Raw genomic sequence first — 21,820 nt, 5'->3', positions numbered from 1 at the left:
GAAATAGAGCAATCTAAGCAACCTCAGAAGAGCAATGCAGGATGGTTTTTAACAGAGACAATAATGTGGTGACTAAAGAGAAAACTAGCCAGTATCAGTGTGAGTGATCTGCAGATGAGGTGAGGGAGATACATACATCCAAAGCTGCAGAAGCACAGCTAATCCATAGGCTGAGCATCAAAATAACCCCTCAAGTGACTCCACAGCCCTGAAACTGCTGTAAGGAGTGTACCAATGGCCCTACTGGTTAAACCCTCTAGGGAGATAGAATATAAGAAAATAAAGATAGTGTAGAAAGTAATCTCAGCCCTAAGGAGTTGCAGCTGGGCCAATGATCAAAGATTGGGAGCAGGCCTGACATTACCAGGCCACAGCTGTAAGCAGTGAGAAGAAGTTGCTATAAAAGAGTGGCTGGGGTGGCTGGGTGAGAAGGGCACTGGAGTCAGTTGGCTGCTTTGTGAGAAGAAAGAGGCAGTGCTCTGAGGAGCTGCCCATGCAAAACAGTAGGAAGGTCTGGAACTTTTGTGATAAGGAGACAGCAGCATGGAACCCCTGCAATGAGATGGCAACAAAACCCCGAGGTTTAATCTTCTTCCGTGTCTTCCTCCAGGTTAATTTTTTTCTTGTCCCTTTTTCTTGTATTTGACTTTTTTCCCCATATGCCCACTGTGGGCACCACCACCTGGCTTTCCTGGTAGGAATGTGGAGCCACATCTGCCTGTGGTCCAGATCATACGAGGCACTAGCAAAACTTAGGAAGCAGAACATCCAAAGTGGGGCATTAAGGTCATCTCAAAACTCTTCCATTGTGCCTCCTTGAGAGGAATGGTGGTGGAACATGTTGTTTAGGCATCTCTCTGGTTCAGGGAGCTAAAGCTCCTAGAAAGATGATCAGCTTCAGGAGACTGGAGAACTTCAGGGGTCCTTGGTGGAGAAGTTGGATCTAAACCTGTTTATAAGGCATGTTTAGGGGAAAATTACAGATGGAAGGTGACTGTTAAGCATTTTGAGGTAAATTGATATATTAAGTGTACTTCAGATGATGAAAGCAACCAACAGACTGAGCTCTGACTGCTTTAAAAGTCAGGGGAGCCACAAGGCACAGTGGCAGGAGTACAGCTTGGACAAATGGGGATGGAATAGTGCTGTGAGCAGCTTCCTTGAAAGAGAAAAGATTACTCACAGCACACAGTCAAGCATTTAGGAACAGTATTTCTTCTTCCAAGGAGTCTTGGGAGGCTAGAAAGAGTAAGGGATAGGTAAAAGGTAAAGTTGAATGAGGAAGACCTTGTGCACAGGACGGCCCCATCACACACATGACTGTGCTGTGCTGGAAGGACCACATGCCATTTGTTTTGCACATGCAAAGAGTTGTTAATGTAGGCATCTGTAGATCATATCAACTCTGCATAACAAGGAGCAGGACATTGCTACTTGTAATTAATGCTTCTTAACATGTAAGTTTATTCACAGAGCCAAAAATGCTGTGAATATATTTTAAGTTGATACAAATGCCGACAGAATAAAATGAGGAAGCGGTGATGTTGTCATATTTGTAAGGGCTCATAATAGAAATGTATATTTTCATAAAGCATACATCAGAGCCCCAGGGAGAAGGCAGTACCTTAAAAAGATAAACATACTTTCAGCATGCTGTTTGACCCTTGCTTTTATTTCTTTTCCCTCAGCTACTTAAGCCCACTAGAAATTGTCCTCATTAGAGTATCACTTGACAACATATCAAGTGGTTTGCTTACAACAATGGTATTTTAAAAGAAAGCTAAAGTGTAAATCTTTAAACTAAATGAATATGAAAGTTGTTAAGATTATTTTTGTAATACTTCTCAGTGAAAGGAGAACACAGCTGGCAGGTGAAAATCTTAACACATAAATGTTAGTGTCTGGAAACTGCACAGAATTATTTAGCCTATTAGCTTTTAATCAGGTGATCCTTGCACTTAACCTTATTTTCTAAACTCAGGCTGTGCCAAATATTTACCTGCAGGTAATGAGGTAATGCTGTTAGATGTGGAGGACACCTGCTCATTTCTTGGACTTCTGTTTTCTAGCTTTGGCATTCTAACAGCTTGTCAGAGAGAGAGACATCTGGAATGTGATTATAATTGGAGGTGACTGAAATTGTCTCTTACAGCATTTTTTTTTTTTGTGCAGAAGATGGGAGATTTGTTCAAAATTTTGGAAGGTATCTTATTTTCTTAGTTAAAAGCAGAATTCATTGGAAGATGCAGCCTCCGTTTCTCCTCGGTCCTTTTATGCCCCTGGTTTGGGGTCAGAGACTAGTTTTTGGTCTGAGAAATTTTACCTTGACATTTATAGTGATTTATAGGGGGAACCTTTCTAAAAAGAAACAACACTTTATAATATGAGACTGGTTAAATATCTGTCGGCCCACAATGTACATTTGCCTTTATTACCATATGTAAGCATCTAGGAAACTTCCACATTTTTCAGGACTTGTAGCCTGAACTTGTTTCACTTTATTTCACCATTTGTAAAAGACATATTATTCTCATTATTCATCTTTTCCAATCTGTAATTGTGCTCATTTTAGTCAGGGCTGAAAGAAGTCTCAGCACAAAATCATAGCTGTTCTTTTCATCAGTTCAGCCCTTCTCCTGGCACATTGTGCTGCCTTTCCAAAAATACAGCTCTCTTCTGCTCCCCTTATGTGTCTGGAATAGTCTTTTCCTTTGTGTGCAGCCTGAGCCCTGTAAACATGGACACGGTAGGAGTCCTTTAATAAATTAGCTGTTAGCACATTCAGAACTCCTAAATGATGGGGTGTTTGCTGGAGCAAGGGAGGAATTTTCATCAGATCAGAAGCTGTTCTCATGCTGGGAGTTACAGCTCTGGAAGCTGCCACCAGTGTTATTAGCAGCACATCCCTGGCATGCCAGGAGAGCCCAGAGATCAATGCTTAACCCTTCCACTGCCCTGGGCACTTAATTGGTCAGCCAAATGAGAGTGAGAGAAACCCATCCATAGGCACTGTGCAGAGAATCAGGGTTTTCTCTAATAACAGAGGTCTCCATCCCAGAAATGCAAGCAATCAAAAGCATTATTTTAGTGCAATAACCTTTGGTACTTGAGTCAGATCCAGAGGCAGGAGGTCAGCATGGATACCCCATATCTAGTTTTATTTCCTTCCCTGTATCACAGGCTTTGCACAGCAGCTGTAAACAATATGCCAGCTGCATTGGAGATGATTTAGTTGTTGGAAATAGATTCCTGCAGGATTATAGGTGTGATCACAGTGCCTGACTCTTGAGACCTCTCTCAATAACAAGTCCTGTTATTGATTTGCCTTTGTGCTGAGAAGTGAGGCAGTCAGAGGGGATGGATATAGATAAGCACATTTCCACTTCCATGAGGACTGGTTAGAGTCTGCTGAGAATCCCATTGCTTTGGAAGAGAAAAATGCCCTGTTGCTTTCCAAGATATTAATCTGTTTGTGATTACTTTATTAAAAACACCTCTGACTGTTCCTGTAGCATTGTCATTTATAGGTTTAGCCACATAATCATCTCCTGATATTTGCTAGCTATTTTTGTTCTGTCTTATTTATTTAAACATTTTGCCATCAAAGACTTAAATGGTGCATTCAGATAATGGCCACAGGTAGTTGCTTTAACAAGACAGTCACCAGAAAAATTGCTGTTTTAATACCAGCCTGGTGTGACCGTTCCCTGTCAGACTGCAAGAAAAGCAGTGTCATATGAGGGTAAACCTCACCACTTTCAGGGGAAATCATGTCAATACCAAGCAGACAGGAGTTTAGCAGCAGAAGACAGGAAAAAACCACAACTATTTCTTTGTAGACTATCTAGCAGTGTATTAGGTATAATATTCCTAGGAGTGCCTCTGTAAATGGAAACAGACAGGGGAAATGCTGCATGCCTGCCTAACCTCTGCTCATGCTAATGAGAAAATCCTTGGCCTGCCTTCAGTCAGTGTTGCTGTTTTCCTTGGAAGGCTTGCAGGGCATCTTACATGGTATGTAATGCACAATGTCTGCCTAAATATGCTTTATGAAGTGTTTTGTGTATATCTGTTCTTGGAGATTTGGCATTGTCTGGTGGGCTTTTATAGAATTGGCCTTGAAACACAGCCATCCTCCAAAAAAAAAAACCTACCAGAAAGCAGAGACCCAAACAGCCTCCCAACACACCAGCTTTGGTAATTCAATACCACCACCCATTCCTTTGCTGTTAAATTGGTGCCTTTTGGCCCCTAAAATCATGAGCCTGACAAAAGAACTAGAAAGGACCCCACAGCTTGAAAACTTAAGCTATTTTGGCCTCTAACAAAAGCCTTTGCTTTGAAAAAGAAAAGATATTTGTTAAACTACTTAAGGAGTTAATTTTCAGGCACTGAAGGCAGCTGAGATACAAAAAAATGAGAGCTAAAAAAACTATGTTAAAACAAGCATTGCAAGACATTTTTTTTCTGTCAGGAAATTAAAACAGTAGTTTGTGGATGCTGATCCTGATGCAGATTCAGTGCTGAAGAAGAATGTGGCCCAAGGGGCAAACCCTCCACCCTGCACATCAGCAATGATCTTCCAATTTACTGTGTGGTTCTGTCCTTTCCTGTTTCCAGGCTTATGTGAAGAGAACTGGACCCAGGGCCAGGGGCTGGGGAGGAGGAGGAATGTGGGGTGTATGTTCTGCTACCTTTTATTATTGATTTCCCAAAATTAGAGGTCTCTTTCTAATAGAGAGGAGGCTGAAAAGCAATCAATAGTGTTTATCTCACAAGGCAGTAGTTCAAACTGCAGTGGAAAGTGCTGTAATTCACCCTTTCTCTTGTTACTGATTAGTGCAGTGCTGCACAACAGCTCTGGGTTTTAGTGCTGGAAATCCCTTAATTATGCACTCCCCAAATATGTTAAAAATAATCTAAAAGTGTTAGTCAGGCATTTCTGGCTTTATCTTCCTCCTCCAGTACTCATATTCTGTTTGCAACTCACTCCACCTTAGCTATGTGATTTGTATTGGGATGATGTTGGGGTTTTTTTTTCGTTCATTTCACTTTATTATGTTTCAGCAGAGCTGTGGCATCCACTTAGATATCTTTACTGCAATTGTTTCATGATGAGATCAGATTGCTGCTGTAGATACATCACAAAAACAAGTAAGAGAAAATTCAGGCTACCTTGCTTCGTTTTGATGAGCTGCTGTAGCCTGGCTTCACAGGAGGGGGAAAATAAAGAAAAAAATAAAAGGAAAAAAAGAGAGGAAAGGAAAGGAAAAATGAAAAATAAAAAAATTCAATCAAAATAGCACCAAATTAAGGCAGAGAACTTTATAAACAAACACAACTTGAACATAAAGGAAGTACATTGTTTTGAAAGTTATGATGGGGTAAAAACCCCATTAAAACTCCTAAAATCTGTGATTTGTATATTTGTATTATTCCAACAGAAATCATGTTTTGGTTCTTGATTTAAAATATTTGTAATGGCTGCTTTAATGGTAGCTTTCAGGCTTCAAAACCCATGGCTGTACAGTTTATTTCAAACAATTTTCTTTTCAAGTTGTACTGATGTTCACTGAAGGAATCCTGTCTGCAACACCTCCCAACTCACCAGCTTGGATTGTGGACCCTCAGATCGAGCAATTCACACTCACAGGAGCTGGCAACAGGCAATATGATTGAAGTAATTACCTTTGCAGATAAATGCTGATAACAGGTCAGGTTGAAACCTTTCATGTAGGAAGCCCCACAAAGGCTTCTGAGGCTACAGGCAAGATCCTCTCAAGGTTATTTTTGAGTTTTCTTGAGCTATTTTTGTTAGTGAAGGAAAAGTTAGGATAGTGATAGCTTTGTGACTGGGAGCTGCAGCTGAGTGCAGCTCCTTGGCTTGCTCCATGCCTGGCAGCATTGCAGCAGCAGGTTCTTCATTTCACTGGGATTATTCCCCAGTGCAGCATTCCAGGCTCCTGTGAGAGAGCTCAGAAACACAGGTCCAAGTGGCAGTACATCCTGCAGCACATGGGAAGAAAAGTGCAGCAGAAAACAAAAGCTTGTTTCCAGAGCTGTTCCTTCTGCTGCTGCTTCAGATCATCAGAGCTGCTTCTTTGATGTTCCAGGGGAAAACGACCCATTCTACAAAAAAAGATGGCACCTCCCTTTTCAGTGCAGCAAAGAGAAAATATCCACCTAGAGACATTTATATACAGGTAATGGAAGGAGGGAAGTGACCCACCTTCCAGAAGTGTGCAGTGGCCATCACGGGTGAGCCTGGCCCAAGCCCCCTCATAATTGAAGAATCCCAGCTGAGTGCAGTGTGAACAGGTCACAGCCAGAGCAACCTTGCAAATCATACTGGGGAGTTTCAACCAGGTCACCTGCCTCTGCTTTGGTGTTTTTCTGGTGCTCCTCAACTTCTGAAGAATGGAAAATGCAGTCTTATTGTTGCCAGCTCTTGTGATATTTGATGTTTCTCTGAAAGCTTGAGCTTTGAAGGCTTACAAGACAAAGATTTTCTTTTCTTAAGCTATTTCATGTGTGCTTTTAATATGTTCTGGTCTTTTGTAGCTGGAGAAAGCAGGTGAGAGCATGACCTGAGTTCCTAAAAGCTCAGAAATGGCAAGGCAGAAGAGATGCCCACATTTATTAGTTTGTGAAATGCTGTGATTTTTTAAGCTGTCGTGATTAAGGCTGTAAATATGGTGCTTACAACCACAGTATGTTTTTAGTTCTGCAGGCAGTGTGAGGTAGTATGAACAGAATGCTGTGTTAGTGCCACAGGAGTTCAATCACTCCAACAGAATTTCTTGGTAGGCAGAGTTGCCTTCTAAGAAGGAAGCTGCCATCTTCATCCTGCACAGTAACTGAAAAATAATAAAAGTCTTCCTCCCCCAAGATAGCATCATCTTGCCATTGATCAAGAGGCAGCTCAAACCATCAGATGGCATCCCTTGAAAACTGACATTTTTGGAGATGGCAGATTTGAAATGTTACAGTTATAGGAGGACTTCCATTATCTGTATTATAAATCCACATTTTAGAGTTGTAATTTAACCATATACAGTCACTGTGCATTGGCTTTTGGCATAAAAATTACAGCTCTGGAGCAGATATTTTTATAAGAGAAGATATTTGAGAAAACTGATTTGACTTTTCAGAGATTAGATATGTTCAACTTATCTCTTAGCACGTTAGTCTTACAGAAGTGAAATTTGAGTGAGTTACCAGACACAAGAATGTGGAGCTTTGGGTGTGTATGACATGATCCACAGTGAGTAATCATTTGGTTTTGATGGTGATGAATAATGTAAATGCAGGGACATGCTGTGTGGGTTTTAACATGGGACTACTGAACATTGGAGTCAGAAGCTAAATCAGGTGGAGCTGTCTCCAGGATCAGCTTTGTGGATGCTCCACACATCCATGTGGATGCTCCTGAATAGTTGCAGGTGAAATCAGAAGTAAAGAATCTGGAAGGAGCTGCTTGACTCCATAGGTGTTGCAGTCACGTCCTGGCTGTGTGGTGTGAAAGAGAGCCACAAATTGCCCTTTCTGTGAGATCAAGAACTCCTTGTCCTCTCCACACTCAAGGCTGCAGAGAACCAAGGTTGCAGGGAATAGGTTGGAGTTATTAAAAAGAGGTGCCAGATAAACCCACATCACTTCTGGGAGCTGATTGTTGGAATTGAAATGGTTTATCTACTGTATTTGCATGAGATATGCTTTTATTCTTTCCTTTGTTCCCCCTCCCCCTACAGCAGATATACAGCCAGTGTAGAGTTTTACATAAGTCTGGAACTTATTATTATTGAATAATGTATGTATCTGGAATCCTGACAGGGCCATATGGATTTTTTAACACCTAGCATTACTGAACCTTTGGAGCATCTGCATGAAAGCGAGGTGCCAGGCAGGAGGCTTTGTTGTGGAAAATTGCTGTAGCCCTCCAGGAGCCAAATTGACCTGCACCAGCCCAGCCCAGCCTGCTGTGTCACAGCAGCTGACTCTCCCCTGCCCTTTCCCTATTCCTGTCTAGCTAAAATGAGATAAAGATGTTGCTTTCTGAGTGGCAAAGACTGAGAGCTCACCACAGAGCCAGGCAGAATTAGAGCAGGAGCTGAGCAATGTTTTGACAGGCTTGGAGCACCCTTCATTTTGAGCATGGGGCCCCCCAAAGCTCAACTTGTCCATGCAAGTCCGGCACAGCCACGTGATGGTGGGAGCTGCTCTGGGATCTCACTGTGTTTACCTTATGGATAAGATATGCAGTGTAGCTGCCCCTTGCCCCCAGAAAGGTTTGTAAGCTGACACAATAAACCCTGTAAAAGGTTTCATCTGTTCAAAGCCAGTCAGTTCAAATATAATTTATTTCTTTTCTTTCTTTTTAAGAGTCTCTGAAATAATTTCTCTTGTTTCAAGTGGAGCAAATCGGTCCAAACTTCACAGAGCAATGTTGACCACATCAGATATTTCCCACTCTTGTTTCTCTTTCTCCATTAATTGGAGAATAAAAAATGATGCTGAATAAACACACCTATCTGTTATCAAGGGTACAGTAGGGGAGTTAATAGGGATGGGTGCGGTGTGTTACAGACAAGGTTCTGAACATCCAGAAATGCTTTTACCAGAGAAATTCTTGGCTAGGTTAATCCCACGCAGACTAATTTATAATATGGATAGGCATGTGTTTAAACAAATACAAGGCATGCATAAAATATCTCCTGATTTGAGAGCTATAACAAGGATAAGAGTGTATTTACCACCAGGTCAGCCAGGAAGCTGGAAACATGGAGCTGACTTGTTCACAGGTGGTACTTAGGCCAGCTGTAAGTCATCATTGTTCCTCTTAACTAATCAGGAGAATGATGTAGTTTTATTGGTTTCTGGTTATTTTAGACTTTCCCCTGTGAATGTGATCATGGAGAAATAACTTTGTGCAAGGCAGGGATAGCCAGGCTTGTTTTTTTTCAAGACAGATGCAACAGATGTGCTTGTAGGTACAAAACATGACCCTTGTGAAAGCTCTCTGAGCTCTCATTTGGGAAGGAAAGCTCACAGTCATGGCATCTCCTCAGTCACAAAAGATAGAGGGGAGAAAAACAAAGTCCAGTCAGAGGGGGATTAGAGGGAAGCATGTCACAGCAGTGATAGGGATAGATAATGATGATACTATCATTCTTACATAATCACTTTTTTACACAATCTCCTTTCCACCAGGAGATCAGAAAATAATCTGAGGCCTACAACTGTCACAAAGATGAAAGGGAGTCCCAATGCTGTGTTGCAGCCATTACACCTGCTGCACCTTGTACAGGCCAAAGAGAATGAGTTAAATCACAGCTAACACTAGTGAGGCACTCTTCTCAAATATTCTGTGCAAATGAGAATGCAATTAAGTGTTTACAATCTCTCTATACAATGTTAATTACAGAGTTTTGAAGGAACTGTATACCTGGTATATATTGTGAAGGACTCAGTAACGAATGTGTTGCAGAAAATTTCCAGCTGGAGTCCAAATAGGACCATTTAAAGATGTTTTACTGAACAGAAGTGCCAAATCTCTAGGTTAGGGTTTGGCAGTGAACCAAAAACACTTTCCACAAGAAGTGATTATTATGTATGATTCATACAGTGTGTCCACATGAGTGAAAATAATACTGTTTAGCTCTCAGTGCTCAAAGTGCTTTTACATTTTCAAAGTGCTGTGCACACATTACTTAATTAATGGAATAAAGTAAGTTACATTTTTATGCATTTAGCATTGACATTTTGACAATAAATGGTTTTGGAGACTTTATATGCATCAGTGCATTTGAGCAGCTTGTATAAATTGTTCTGATGTTCTCAATTTTATTTGAGCATCTTCTTAGTAATTTAGATGCATTTTACCTTATGATGAGGAGATAGATAGAACTAAGGTTATCTGTTGACAGCAACGTACCATAAAAAGGCAACTTCTTGTCCTTTCTAGTAAATCATAAATCTGCTCACTTGCTCATGCTCTGCAATCCACAGAGCAGAGCTAAACACACTGGTGGAAGTCAAAACCCACTAAGAGCCATCATTAGTATTCTAACTGCAGAACCAGAGCTCCATCCACAAGATGGATTTTGTGGAATTGGTAAACCCAATGTTAAGCATAGGGGCTTGGTAAAGTGCTGGAACATCTGCTGGCTGTTTTCAGAGGACTGTCAGCCTATTACCATCTATTAAAATTAATTTAGAAGTGATCCCTTAGAGATGAATCTCATTTTTCCCCTATTGATTCTTATGAAAAGTGTTGGCATGCTGTCGACATTTATATCCCATTGGTTTTGGGACTTTTCCTAAACAACCTATATTAGACTTGCAATATCCTCTGTCAGGAAGGCATCTGTCAATTGCATCAAGCTGGCTTAATGACCTTTTACACGAGGGCATTTTGGCTGGATTGCTGTCCCAGCTCACAATGCCAAATCTATAATCTCATCTGCTCTCAAGCACGGATCTTCCTTCCTGGTCCCAGCCTCTCACAGCTACAGACATCCCAAAAGCAGGCTCTGAGGTGCAGCCATTCCACGAGTTGACCCAGTCACCAGCTCAAGTTCTTGAGTGTTTGGGAATAAGTATTTTACATCCAATTTGCCTGACTTGCTGCTCATTGTTCCTCCTGACCTCAGTACTGATCAGCAAGAAACATGCAGAGGTTGCATTTAGGTCATGCTGACTCTTGGCTTGGGTTCCTTCAGGATGCTGGGAATCAAGCATTGCAAAATCTTGGAAAAATAGCTCATCATTCTACAGCCACTATTTAACAAAAATGGCATTATTTTGTTGAACCCACCTGAGGGTTTCAGGCACAAATAGGGTGTAGGATCCTGAGTTGATCTCATTTTTGGAAGAGACACTGGAGTGTGAGCATCCTGGGAATGGAAGTGTTTTTTCTAGTAGTACTGTTAATTTAATATTAAATTTAATTTTTGTCCGGTTCTGTCTTTTTCTGGTGGCAAAAAAGATTATCTCCAGTCTTAGAGCAAGATACATACAGTATTTAAGAAAATCAGCCTTTGTCCTTGGAAAATGGTCTTTAATAGCTTGCATTAGTGAGATTAATTTGATCTCTAAACGACAAATAATGTAATCATAAAACATTCTCTTCAAGGAGAGAGATTAGGTAATATTTACTTAAATGATTCAGTACAGGTTTTAGTAAGAACAATGGTGTTGCTGTCATATTTTTTGAAAAATCCTTTTGCCAGGATTTCTTCTCCTGGAAGAAATTTCTTCTCCTGGAAGAAGGGAAGCTGAGGAGCCTCAGAGAAAAATGAGAACAATAATTATCTGATTGCTTCTCCTGTGTTCTGCTGCTTTGGAATGTAGTTAGAGATTGTTTATCCAACAGGTGGTTGTTTGACTGGTTTTATGTGAATTGTTTTAATTAATGACCAATCACCATCAGCTGTGTCAGGACTCTAGAAGAGGTCATGAGTTTTTCATTAGTATCTTGTTAAGCCTTCTGTCTATATCCTTTGTCTATTCTTTTGTATAGTTTAGTATAGCATTCTTTACTATAATAAAAGTACATAAAATAATAAATTAGCCTTCTAAGAACATGAAGTCAGATTCTTAATTCCTCCTTTGTCCTGGAGACCCTGAAAATACCACACAATGGTTTCAGAGCTGTTTCAAGTTATGCCATACGGCCTTTTTTCTTGGGAATGCAGGTCTGTTACCCCTTTGCTTTGCTTCCACAACAGGAGTTTTAATCACCTCATTGGATAGGAATTAATAACTTTCTCTACTAGTGTTGTCTCTACCCATGCTCTTCTCAAACAGAGCCTATATTGAGGTGCTGTGAGGAGAACTTGCAGTACATTGCTGCAGGTTAGGTGAGCCCTTTTCATCCCCTGAAAGTGCAGCTTTTATGACATCTGTTGGATTTTTGGAAACCTGGATGTAGTCAGACAAAATTGGTGACCATGTGCTGCTGTCATCTTCCCAGCAGGGTGGGAGGCATTTGGTTGCACTGCCCCAAAACCCCTGTGAAATCATCAGCCTTTGGATAAAGAGTGACAAATGTGAACATTAATGGAGGATGAAGGAGAGAGATGAGATGTAAATGAGAATGATAAAAGGAGTGATAGTAAACAAGGGAAATATTCAGTGAGAGTTTTCTTCTGGACTGCTCTCATTTACAATAGGTTTGAGAAACTTCATCACCTCATGTATTTTGAAAAGCTTCCTGAGGTGAAACTTTCTGGGTTAGACGTTTATATAATTTTGTACGTGGGAGTTATCTGTCCTCTTCTGATGAAAATACTTTAAAAAGTTGTGGTTTAACCAACTTTGTAAGATCCAGCCAGATTTCCTTTCCAATAATTTAGAAAATAACGTGAAAACAGCTGGAAAGTATCCCAGCCCCTGAGGCGGGGCGAAACCTTTGTTCAGCCTCAGCGAGAAAATTGTTGCTGAGTTTAGCATGACTGCCGTTTTACCCTGCCCTTAGCAGTGCACTTAAAAAGTTGTTTCAACCATCATCATCTTGCAGGAATTGTTTCTCCTGCCCTTTTCTGCAGTTCAACCATTGTGCACCCTTCAGGAGCCTCAGCAACAGCAGCAGGGAGCTTTGCTTTCCAGGACAATGGATCCCCATTGCTCTTCCTGCTGGTTCCCAGTGCCCTGCGGTGCTGTCTCCTCCTGACACTGGCTCTAGCATCCAAACTTAAATTACTCAGAATTTAGCCACTGGAACCATTCACCCAGAGAAATTGTGGATGTCCCATTTGTTGTATTCAAGGAAAGGCTGGATTGGGCCCTCAGCAACCTGATCTAGTGGGAGACATCCCTGTCTGTGGCAGGGGGATTGCAGCTAGATGATCTTTAAGGTCTCTTCCAACCCAAACCTGTGATTTTCTGATTCTCACACCTGTTTTAAGTGTAGGAGGTACCATCACTTGGTCTCTCTGTGTGGTTTTAACTCCTGGGGCTGTTTTGTATTCAAAATCTTGCAGCAGCCACTAGGATAGTGGCAAGGAGGTGATCACATCTCTGTGTTCAAACATATTTTGAGTGGTAGAGTCTGAGCAAGTAATGCTGATTCTCCTGCTGGTCTTGGGAAGGAGTGGGAATTTTATCAGTAGATATTATGTGGTGCTGCAAGAAAACTGGCACAAAACATCAAAACCATGAGAATTTTCCAAAGTGACAGCTCAATCCAGCAGAGCTGGAGCACAGCAGTTCTTGGAATTAGTCTGCCACAGGTTCAGTGCCCAGATGGGTTTAGGATCCTCATAATCATAGGGAACTTTGGGATATTTAAGTCCAACTTTCAGTAAAAAGATGGTGAAAAACTGATGTTGTAAGGTAAAATGTGATGCAAAACTTGGCTTATGGGATCACAACACCCTGCTTGATTGTATGCCACAATTCCATCTTATTCAGCGAAGCTCCACAATGAGGATATAATGATAACTCTAAGTAAGCTGATGATTTATCTCCTCCATAAGGCATGGTTGTTGTAAAACTGCCTATCAGATATTTTCAGAGTACTATCCTTCACAAGCCCTTATTTAATGCAGTTATATTTGCATGCACACCCTCTCTTCCCATTTGCCATTTGTCACTGAGATAGCAAATTACATTCATCAGAATCCATTCATTCCCCCAGTTTCGCTGAATACAGGAATATCTTGGCTGTGTCAGCTGCCCTATGACTGGGAGCTGTGAAAAATGGAGGTTGCCTTCAGCTATTCCAAACCTGTATCTTCAAAGGACAGTAGGTATTAAGCTGGAAAAGATTAATGGGCTCAATGTCATCGTGTTTGTGTGGCATAGAAGTGAATTGTGCAGATTGATGGATATCTTGGTAAAAACAAATGCATTCTTAAACTACTCTCCTGGCCCTTCCCTGGCAAATTTTAGTGACCATCAAAAGAAATATACTGAGATGTTCCCTTAAATCCTAGACTGGTTTTACACGTTTTTTCACCTTTAGGAAAATGAAAAACTTTTTGTAGTTGAGAACAAAACCACATGTGGACTATTAAGGACTGGTTATTTTATAGCCTGTCTGTGTTTATATTACCACTACAGGACTGTCACATCTTATTTGTCATATAATTGTGCAGTAAGTAACTGGGACATACACAAATGGCCGACAACAAAATTGTGAATTCCTGTGAAAATGCTGTTACAATTTCTTGTTTGAGATCCAGGTTGGTTCTTTAGGACAACCATTCTGCTTGTCAGGCAGATGCTTTGTTCACGCACAAAAAAGGACCAGCTCAGCACAAAGAAGGCCAAAAGGGAACGCTCTACCTGCCCTTGAATAATACACTGTATTAAAAAAGTATTGAAGGTATTCACAGAGTGAATTCTCTCACAAAGAATAAGTAACTCTTAAAAAACAATCAATGTATAAGGGGAAAAGAGTTATCAGTATTGATTCACACAATACACGAATGCATTGAAAATATATTTCCACCAGAGGAAAAGCAGTGGTGTGCAGTGAAGCTTGTGAACTTTGCATGTGACCATTCATAGGAATTATTTTTTCCATCTGTAGCATCTTTGGTCAAAAGAGAATGGGAGGAAAAAACCCAGGGTCCTACTGTACTTCTGCTGTTCTTGTTCCTCTGTGACCTTGGCCACATCAAATCTTCACCTGACAGCAGGGATCTGTCAGACCTATCACAAAGCTGTAATGCTGACCTCTGCTTGAGAACTGTGGGTAGAAGCGGTTCTCCACTGGAAAGTTTTGTGGGTTTCAATATGCTTCAGTTATGTGGAGACCAGCTTGGGCCACAGTGATAACTGCACTGGTGTGTCTGGTAGCTGTGTGATACTGGGAGTATCAACACCCCTCAGCTGTTGAATATGAGCAGACCTGTAGGACCAGACACAAAGGACAGGGAGAGACATTCTGGCCATATTTTGAATTTTTATTGAGTTTCAATGTTAAAGTAAACGTTTTGGTTTAGAGGCAGAGATTGTTGCAAAGCCTTATGTACTAGGATGTTGTTTGTATTAATATTTTAAGCTGGTAATAAATTTCTAGTGGGGTTTTTGTTGATTTTGGTTTGGTTTTCTGAATTGCCCTGGGACTTTTAATTATCTTTCACTCCAAGCTAAGTATGTGTTCCATCATGAAGGAGGATATTAAAGCACGAATAATAACTTTCTAATTCTGTTTTTTAACTACAGTAGGACCAGCATAGAAACCACTTCACTCTATGATAAGCATGAATAATTTTATAATTCATATGGTTTCTATTTTTTTCCTTCAATGGCTAACTAAGTAATACGATGGTTTAAGTAAGAGTTGCTTCTTTACAGCTAGTCCTCCACAGGTACTTGCTCTTGATGCAATATCATAGCTCTCCATTAAAACCATTACTTGCAAGAGGCTTGCAGTAATGTAAATTTTTTTATTTAGCTTTGGATTCCAAAGAATTTCAAAATTCAAGTCCTTGAAAAGCAGAGAGCAGTATCCTGAAGGAGTACATTTCTCCCTGGATTAAAGGGTAATCCAGAGATGTCCTGTTTGCCTGAAGCTGGGCTCATTTGTGTGATTGCAAGGTCAAGTAAACACAGGGTGTTTTGGCTCAGGTCTGCAGTGGATTTGAAGCTGTGCCAAGAGAAAAGCTCTTAAGGCTAGGTGAATAGCTTTGTGAACATCATCACACAGTTCGTTGATTGTCAAATTCACCGTATCACCAGTCTGACACCTCTGCCCTGCTTAAATCTTGTTCCCAGGATGAAGGCAGCACCAAAGCTTTCTATTTGCCATAAATACTTGACTGAAGTTCTTTTCAGGAGTAATTCTGCGATTATAGACCATGATGTCATGCCAAAAGGAGCAGACAGTCAGCTAGGCTTTATGCTCTAATGGTTTCTGTGAAATTAGTAATAATACCAGGAGGCTGATTTTTAATTTACAGTGCTATGAAATTAATATTTATAGGGCCTGAACTTCAGAAGGCATGTGAAAACTTTTGGCATCAACCCTGCTGGTCTCCAAGGGGAGATGCAGTCCTGTCTTCTCTGTTTGGTCAGGCAGGCTGCTATCTGGACAGCTGGCCAGATGTTCATGGTGCTCAGGAAAGGCAGCATCTCTGGCAAAGTGGATCACAGCTGCTGGAAGGTATATGGCAGATGGCTGTGTTATTCTACAAAGCTGGTGTTTCCATCTGTTGGGTGGAATAGGATTACCAGAGGATCAACTCAGGCAGAGGGTAGGCTGAAGGGGAGACTGCCAGCGCCAAGAGAGAATATCATCTACCAGTTCTTTAGCAGGGCAGGATGAGATGTTGGTCTCTGTTCTTCTGCATGTTCAGTACATCAGCTCAGTTACAGGCAGGGAGGAACTCTGTCAGAAAAACAGAAAGAGATGGCAAATAAAAAATAGGAAGAGATGACAAAAAGAAAGAGATGGCAAATAAAGTCCCTGAAGATAAGCAAGAAAGAGATATGGACCTCAGAACAGAGAACTTGAGCCCTTGTTACAGAAGTAGAAGAGATTTTACATCATGTGCAGGGACGAGCTACCACTGGTCCTAGAGTGCATTAAAAATCTCTTGCTCCTTATTCTGAGCTGCTCACAGCTGAGATATTGATTCTGTGAGAGCATGCCTTGAAAACCTGACTTGGGTTGCTTTGTTCTCACTGGTCTCTAAAACTGAAGTTTTGCCAGGCAATGAAAGCTAACAGGGCTGCCCATGGAAACATGGTCCAAACAAAGGAAAAGGTCCAACATTGTTGAATCACAAGAAGGTTCAGGTTGGGAGGGGCCTTACAGACCATCTCATTCCAAACCCCCTGCCTTGGGGGTCTTTTACCAGACCAGGTTGCTCAAAGCCCCATAAAATTTTGAACATTCAGAGCTCCTTTCTTACAGGCCTTGTAGTCAAGGAATATTGATGGGTTCAGGCAGCTCTAAACTGTGACTGTTAAGGATATCTTGGAGAAAGTATGTGACATTCAAGGTAATTAAATGTCTCTATCAGAAAAACTTGAATTCTTGAGGAGGTAGATTTTCTGTCTGGTGCTACAAAGTATAGGTGCTGATCCAAGCATGCTGAAGTCAATAAAAAAAAAATCTCTGGTTTGCTTCACTGAAGTTTTAATTAAATCCATGTGATTTTGATAAACTAAAAATGTTTCTACAAGCTTCTGGTGTTCACTGTTGGCTTATGACAGTCGGTCCTAATGGGATCAGGCAGGAGTGTTTCATGGCATTGATTTGCTACATCTACAAAGAGCAGAAAGCTGCTTCCTTCTCTTTGTGCTGTATGATCATTATTTGATTTAGGATTGGGAAAAAATTTTTGCAAGTTCTCATTGTTTTTCTGGTAAGATTTAAGTGATGATGAAACTTTCTGATGCACATAAAAAGCAGTCACTTCCTGCTTAGGTAAATGTCTTGGTGCTGGAGACATGCATGAAATACTTGGGAGTGCTGAAACACACTTGGGCTTGTTTTCATTGCAAGCTGTTATTTTGTTAGGACATGGGGTGGCAACGACATGGAAACACTCATTATATGAAATAGTCTAGGAAGCCTTTTGATCAGTTTTGCTTCAGATGTGTGTTTGATCTATCCAGCTCATTACTTGGGTGTACATACAACTATACCTGTGAAAGCATTTGGCATGTCCTGTGGCTTGTGCTTGGCAGTAGCTCTTTAAAGCAACGTATAGGTGCACAGCCAGGTGTTCCTGTCCCCTAAGCAGGCAGGGAAATGAAGCCAGAGGAATCACACAACCTGCCCAAGACCACAGCAAAAGAGCTGAGATAAAAGCATAGATATGTTTGATGCTAAAATACAGAGAGAATCACAGACAGGCTTGGGTTGGAAGATATCTTAAAGTTCATCTCATCACAGCCCCCCTGCCACAGCCAGGAACACCTTCCACTAGATCAGGATACTCAGAGCCCCATCCAGCCTGGCCTTGAACACTTCCAGGAATGGGGCAGCCACAGCTTCTCTGGGCAACCTGTGCCTCACCACCCTTATTGTGAGGAATTTCTTCCTAACAGCTAATCTTAATCTCTTCTCTTTTAGTTTAAAACCATTCCCCCTTATCCTATCTCTGTATGTCCATGTAAGAAATCGCTCTCTTTTTTATGTAGATACAGCTGTAAATTCTACTATAGCAGCAGCTGCATGCAGAGATGTGCATGTAAACGTGCAGTGTCCTCCCACACAATGCAGCAGAGGGGAGGGAGGCCCTTTAGGACAAGTTTAAGGGACCCTCAGCAGCTTTCCATCATTCCTATGCATGTCCCTGAGCACCCACCTGCCCAGCCTTCCATGGAGCTCCCACAGACCATCAGTGGTCTGCGAGTGAACTCACCCAAGGTGCAGCAACTCACCGATAAATTAAAAACTCACAACATGTAAAGAGCTCTCAAAGCCACCAAATAACAAAACCCCAAAGATCAAAAACCAAGAAGAAATATCTTTGCCACTTCCTTTGCACTAAGATCAGTGCTGCTCTTAGACCAACTGTGCTTTTATACCCATATCTCATTAATTGAAAACACCAGTGGAGATGTTTTCAGTTTATGAGATATGGCTGTGTCCTTCTAAAACTCTGGTGTTAGGGTCCATTCTACTGCAAAAAATGTGTCCAAGGCCAGTCTGAGTGGGGCTTGGAGGAATCAGATCTGGTGGAAGGTGTTCTTGCCCATGATGGGGGAATTGGAACTGGATCATCTTTGAGGTCACTTCCAACCCAAACCATTCTGTGATTCTAAAAAAATAGCCTGAGTCTGTAAGCCCTGCAGAAGTTTACTAATTCTTATCAGGTGCTGCTAACAAAAGCACCTGGAAGCTATTCCCATCAAAATTAAATAAAGCAAGGAAAGAAGGGCCCAAGGTAAAAAAAACCCAAAACAATCAAATGTACTCACAGCCTTGAGCTGTGAAGGTGCCTAAGTGAACAGCTCATGCATTTTAACTCCCTTCTTCCTGTGCTGCAGTGCTCTTGATTTTGGGGTTCTTTGATCCACCTATTCATAGCTGCAAAGTGAGCAGAATTTAATCAGGCTCTGACAGGGCATGGCTGATTTTAATACCAGCCTTCAAAAAAAGAGCTGTCAGTCAGGGATGAGCTTTAATACCTTCAGCCTGGAGTTCCTTTACAGTTCTGCTGCAGTTGAGTGGTGCTTGGTCAGCAGGGGAGGAGCTGGGCATCTGCAAAAGGCTCTGGGGGTCTCACCTGGGCACTGTCCTCAGCCTCTACAAAGGGGTGCTGTGACACTCTAATGAAGGTGGCATTGCCAGGCCACATGAGAGGAGAGATTTCCTTGTTGAATAAGGAGTGGCTCTCCTAACTGTCCCAAAAATCCTGCTGAGCTTTTGTGGGCCAGCAGGAAAAGCAGGTTTATAGTTGCTTGGATTTCCTTTATTGTAGCTGGAATGGGCATAGTGAGGACGAGGGTTGCTTTCCCTACATAATCTCAAATTTTAACTGGGGACGTTAGATAAAATAGCCAGTGACTGGAAGAATGATAGAACAGGGGTTAATTTCAGATTTACTATCTGCCAACACATGCCATGCAATCAGATAAACACAGGATTTCAGCTGTCATCACAATATCTTATGCATACTTAAAAATAGAGCAGTTTTTCTCACATCAAGAAGAAATGGAACAGGTTTATATATAGGATGTGTACAGTCAGGAGGCTAGAAATTTTGAAATAGTCTGCCAATTCTAGAGAGATTCCCTATTTTTAAATTAAGGAATTATATTAGAAGGAGTAGAAATTCTCATGGAGAAGTTTTACTATTGCAAGCTGCACTGAATAAATAAAAGTAAAGGGAACATCTTGAGAAGTTGGACTATACAGAATGAGGCAAATTTCTGTAGGATTTTCAGCAGAGAATATGGGACTATGCAGAGACTCAGAAACTTCTCTGTATGGGAATATCCTTCCTCCTCTGCTTTATACATTTCTGTCCTTGCTCTTTTGTCTGTTCTGGTTCATTGGGCCTATCACTTTTAATGCTTGAAAGTCTGCAAGGCAGAGAGGGAAGATGACAATCTAGCAACACCCAGAAATATCCTGATCCAATTTTCACAAGAAGTGTAATTTAAGCACTTGCTGATTAAAGCCTCCCTCCTGAAAACAACCAGCTTAGGTTATAGAATAGTTTGGGTTGGTAGGGACCTTAGAGATCACGTCAAATCTCATGTAGGTAAAATGTAGCACTTCTTGGTAATGCTGCTTTACGTTATGAATTTGCGAGTATGGAGATGAGTATGGCTTTTTGGCTTGAGCCCATAACTAGTATTCTAGAATTTGAGTTTTTTATTATATCCCTTTATAAGAGTAGCTGATGCCCTGGTCCAGAATATTTTTAAGATCCAGCCTGGTTTGTTTACGAGGGATGCACAGAACAGCTTGGCTCCGTAAGCATCATATGAGCAGACAGCAGCAGGCAGTTTTCTTGCTGAAAAATCTGCTGATAGGTTTCCCTGCTCTGCTGCCTTTTCTCCTGCTCACAAGCCTCCTTCTTCCTTAACACTGACATAGCTTGTACCTTCAGTCTCATAGAGTGTCACAGAATCGGTAAGGTTGGACATCTCCAAGGTCTTCACGTTCAACCTTTGGGTGAATTCCACTTTTCCCACTGGATGGTAAAATGGATGGGAACTCCATCACGTCCCTGGGGAACCTGTTCTAGTGCTTAACCACTCTTTCAATGAGGAGGTTTTTCCAAATACTGAACCTGAACCTCCCCTGGTGCAACTTGAGTCCATTACCCCTTTACTATTGCTAGTTGTGGTATTACATACCTAGTCTGATCATTCAGATGACATCATCCCTGCTGAGGTTTTGTCATCACCTCTTGTTCCAGGCTGTCCCTGTTAGTAGCTGCTGGTATTTTCCAGCATAACCAGTGCTTGCCTGCTCTCATCCCCCTCTGGATATTACTGGGCTGTGCCAAAGGGAGCTCAAAAATGAAGTCCTGAGCTGTTCAGCATAACAGAGTCTTTGAAGCAAGGCTTGGACTTCACTTCTAAGACCAGCTGCAGCAAAAGGACAGCATTTTCTACTGAAGATAAGGGAAAGAATTTACATCTTGAGAGTGTTCCTCTCACTGTTTCCCTGCAGGAGGGGAGGCTTATGATTTTTCTAGCACATGCAAAAAGGCACTCTTGAGGAGTTGTGCTGTGACAGATTGTCCTATTGCCCGTGGAGACACCGTGACAGCATAAGATGCCAAGTTTCCTATTGCTTCATCCCGTTGTGGTTAACCTCTCATGCACTTCAGAAAAAGAAATGATTACTGGGTTGCAGGTCCCTCAGCTCAGCTGTAAGAGGGTCTTTTTGTTTTCCACAGCACCCCTCCAAGGTGGGTTTTGGCTACAGAGGCATTTTGTGCTGGGAAATACAAATAAATAACACAAAGGTATTGCAAGGCTCAAGTTCAGAGTGGGTGTTTTTTAGCCTTGAAGGCTTTAGATTTCTTGGTTTTGTTTTATTTAGCTTTTTAATTATTTTTGGTCTGTTTCAGAAAAGCTTTTCACATACAGTGATCTCCCAAAAGAATTTATTTGAACTCATTGGTGGGTGGTGCATACATTATGGGCTGTGGTTTCATTGATATGCTCAGCCTCACTAAGTAGATGGCATATTAAATGTTTTATTTACCCTGTGTGCTACCTGTCATCTAATCAGCTTTTGTGTTTCTGCTGCATTCTATTTGTATTACAGTGAGAATAAGTGGTTTCATGTAAATTAAAACCACATGAAACCTTTTAAAGCCATTTTAAAATACTAAATGGGTTTGCAAATAGGTTTGTTGGACAAGGATTGGAAAAAGAGCTCTTTGCTTAC

At 41.3% G+C, this 21,820-nt stretch overlaps 1 protein-coding gene across 4 annotated transcripts in view; it reads left to right on the top strand.

Annotated features, from left to right (window-relative positions):
* Window positions 1-21,820, top strand: part of MACROD2 (mono-ADP ribosylhydrolase 2) — an 851,816-nt gene that overhangs the window by 749,239 nt on the left and 80,757 nt on the right. The gene's annotated exons all lie outside the window — the stretch shown is intronic.

The sequence above is a fragment of the Molothrus ater genome, chromosome 3, assembly GCF_012460135.2.
Source record: "Molothrus ater isolate BHLD 08-10-18 breed brown headed cowbird chromosome 3, BPBGC_Mater_1.1, whole genome shotgun sequence".
NCBI classification, from domain to species: Eukaryota; Metazoa; Chordata; class Aves; order Passeriformes; family Icteridae; genus Molothrus; species Molothrus ater.
This window is presented reverse-complemented; position numbering and strand designations above follow the sequence as displayed.